The sequence below is a fragment of the Carlito syrichta genome, unplaced genomic scaffold (genome assembly GCF_000164805.1).
Source record: "Carlito syrichta isolate Samal-C Ts95f unplaced genomic scaffold, Tarsius_syrichta-2.0.1 Scaffold146359, whole genome shotgun sequence".
Lineage (NCBI taxonomy): Eukaryota > Metazoa > Chordata > Mammalia > Primates > Tarsiidae > Carlito > Carlito syrichta.
This window is the reverse complement of record NW_007090455.1, coordinates 45,108-49,010: the sequence shown is the minus strand read 5'-3', so window position 1 is coordinate 49,010 and position 3,903 is coordinate 45,108.

The window sequence follows — 3,903 nt, the reverse complement described above, 5'->3', positions numbered from 1 at the left end:
TTCAGTGCAAGTGGGAAGTCTGGCCCTCAGGAAGAATGAAGTGTCCCCGGGAGGTGTTCGCATGACTGTTGCTTCAGGCAAGCTCTGCTTCCATCCAGAGATCAGGCTTGGTGAGAGGAAAAAACCCCAGGACCTCAGGGCTGAAGATTGGCTGACTAGAGCCACCATTTTGCATGGTTGTGGTGTGTCTTGGGATAAGATGGTGCTTTAATTCTTCAGGCAAAGGCCCAGGCAGGGCCCAGATCCAGGCATTAACTGCAGACAGGAAGCGCAAAAGGGGAGCAAAGGGCAGAAGCGATTTTGGAATTTGGGTTTACGTGATTCCCAAGGGAGGGAAGAAGATTGGAGACCTGGAAGGGGAGTGGGTCTCCCCATGAGAAAGGAAGGCGACTGATGGATTTTTTTTTTTTTTTTTTTTAGAGACAGGGCCTCACTCTTTCACGCAGACCCGAGGGCAGTGGTGCAATCACAGCTCAATGCAGCCTCAAACTCCCAGGCTCAAGCGATCCTCCCACCTCAGCCTCCTGAGTAGGTGGGGCCCACAGATGCACCATCACCTCCAGCTAATTTTTAAGTCGTTTTGTAGAGACAGGGCCTCATTTTGTTGCCCAGGCTGGTCTTGACCTCCTGGGCTCAAGCGATCCTCTTGTCTTGGCTTCTCAGAGCGCTGGGATGACAGGCATGAGCCACAGCGCTCAGCCAGGAAAAAGATTCAGGGCCTTCTAATCGATTGTCTATGACAAGACACAGACTATACTGTGATAGCTTCATTGTGAGGGTGCAGCAACCCTCCAGTGTGGGCATTGTTCCTATTTACATAGGAAAGCTGGGTCCAGAGAGCAGAGGAAGCGTGTCCCAGGTCACGTCATTAGCAAGTGGGAGTCCCGGTATCCTAACTCCGCTGCTCGGGCTGTTCCCATCAGCCATCACTGCTGCCCACACACGTCACTACCAGGGACACAAGGCACAGGTGACTGATGAGCCGCAGTGCAAGCAGCCTGAGCATTCAGTGCAGCATGGAAGGGCTGAATCGGAATCTTGCCTCTGACACCGACCATCGTGTACCTTGGACGAGGGTTCGCGCCTCTTCTTGTCATCCCTGGCTACCCACAGGGTGGGTGCCCACCTCCTGCACTTTAAGAAGCCACTTGTGGCCGGGCACGGTGGCTCAAGCCTGTCATCCCAGCACTTTGGGAGACCGAGGTGAGAGGATTGCCTGAACCCACGGGTTCGAGAACAGCCGGACAACTTGGAGAGACCTCATCTCTACAATAAATCAAAAAATTAGCCAGGTGTGGTAGCACACATGTCATTCTGGCTACTTGGAAGGCTGAGGTGGAAGGATCGCCGGAGCCCTGTGGATTGACGCTGGGGTGACTGTGAGCGTGCCACTGCACTCCAGCCTGGGCAACAGAGTGAGACTCCAATTCAAAAAAAAAGAAGCCACTTGTTTCTCACTGGGATCATAATACAGAATGCGAGTGAGGATGATAGCCATTGTAATAGCATTTCTCGAGAAATTGCCTCGTGCCCCGCACCGTGCTCATTTGTTCAATCCTGACAACAGCCACGGTGGCTAGAGATGAACCCATTTTACAGACGAAGACGCTGGAGCTGCCCAAGGACCGCAGGTCCCAAGTGGGGAACGACAGCCAGGGAGGGAGGAGGACACACCTGGGAGGGGTCTGATGTGGAGAGACCTGCAAGCTGGAGGAGGAACTGGCCTGGTCGCCACTGGCCTTGTGCAGCTCCGAGCAGGAAATGTTGACAAGGGCTGTTCTCTTCTTCTGGGTCCCCCTGCCTTGGTTGTTCTCCCAGAGGCTTCTCCCTCTGCATCATTGCTGCTTTTCTTTCTTTTTTTTTAGAGACAGGGTCTTGCTATGTTGCTCAGGCTGGTCCCCAACCCCTGGGCTCAAGCAATCCTCTCACCTCTGCCTCCCAAAGTGCTGAGATTACAGATGCGAGCCTCCACACCCGCCCTCATTATTGTTTTTTAACTGCAGCCCTTATGACTCAGTTTACCTCTTCTGTCACACTTTTTCTCCTCCACCAGGCCTCTTTTTCCAGTTTTTTAATTGTGGCAAAACACCTATAAGATGGACCATCTTAACCATGTTTAGTGACCAGGTCAGTGGCGTTAAGCGCATTCATGATGCCGTGTGACCGTCAGCGCCATCGTCTCCAGAACCTACGTCTTGTAACCCTAAAACTGCCCCAGTCAGCATCAGCTCCGTCCCTTCTCTCCCTGACCCCTAGTAGCTGCCTTCTCCTGTCTGTCTCTCTGATTATGGCCACTCCAGGACCTCATCCAGGGGACTCCCACAGCACGTGTCCCTTCCTGGCGGGCTTCTCCCCCGCCCTGTAGCATCCCCAAGGGCCGTCCGAGTTGGGGAAGGTGTCAGCCTTCCGTCCTTTCCAGGCTGGCATCCTACTGTGCATGCCACATGCTGCCGTCCACCCTGATGACCTTGGCTGCCCTCGGGGGTCGCTGCTGTGGATGTGGGTGTCTCTTGGAGAACCTGCTTTCAACTTGTGTCTACACCTGGAAGTGAACCCTGGCTCGAGCTGTCTGGGGGCCTGCCACACTGTTTCCCCAGCGGTTGCCCCCCTCAACTGTGTCTGGATGTCTCAGCCACTGCCAGCACCCACCTCCACATGGACAGATGACACTGCTTCCGTCGTCTGTTACTCCACTGCTCGGCGGTCACCCCATCACTGTCTTAGCCGACCTTCTCCCTCCGATCCTGGGAGGCAACTTGTACCGTCTTCAGCTACTGGACTTTTTTGTTTTTGAGGGGAGGGTCCCACTCTGTCACCCAGGCTGGAGTGCAGTGGCACCATCACTTTTCACCACAGCCTCGGCCTTCTGGGCTCAAGCAATTTTCCTGCCTCAGCCTCCTGAGTTGCTGGGCCTGCAGGTGTGAGCCACCATGCCTGGCTCATTTTGTTATTATTTTTAGAGATAGGGTCTTGCTATGTTGCCCAGGCCGGTCTCAAACTCCTGGCCTCCTTCCACTTCACCCTCTGAAAGTACCAGGACTGCAGGTGTGAGCCACCATGTCTGGCTCCCAGGTCCCCAAACTTTTACTACCAGAAGGACCCAGATGGGGACACCTGCATGTCAGATTAGAATGTGGAGATGGGATGAGGTTGACCCCAAGATTACTCTGTCTCCAAGCAACCATGATAAAGCAAACATGCAGCCTCGTGCGGCCGAAGGAACGTGCACCACCGAGGTCATCACGCAAGCCCGGCCCCATGGGCGCTCGTGAACTCCAGGCACAAAGCCATCTGTCCATCGGGACCTTGGCAGTAAACCCAGCCCTGCTCCTGGGTTCTCACTGCAATGCACCTCTCCCCTACCAGCGTCTGGACGTACTTAGGAGGCCATGGGTGCCGTCAAGTCATCTAATGATTTAAAAAAGCCTCTTGGACTACACAGAGCACACCTGGCATAGTAGACAGCCAGGAATCCTAGGGTCCAGACGCACGTTCAGGAGTGATGGAATTGGTGGCCAGGCCTGGGCACAGAGCAGACGGGCCTGGGTGCTCACTCTCCGCAGTCTGGGAGTGCTGAGGCCGTCTGGGACGTGGAGGCTGCCTCACCCGCGCTGCCTTGAGCCCTGGCATCCTGCCCCAGCCCGGCACAGTCGTGGCACGCAGCCTCTGCCTCTGCTGGCTATGTCTGGGGGTCCCCTGGGCCTGGGCAGGGGAAGGGGGGAGGAACAGCTCTAGCCACCCCACCCCCACCCTTCTGGGCAAGGCCTGGGGCTCTGGGCAGGGAGGAGGGAGGACCCACTGCCTCCTCCCGCTCTCCCCCAAGCTCCTTCAGCTGCAGGGCTGCTCCCTCCCTGTAGCTTAGCAACCTGGCCCCAGGCCACTGGAGAACTCTCCGCCTTTCTC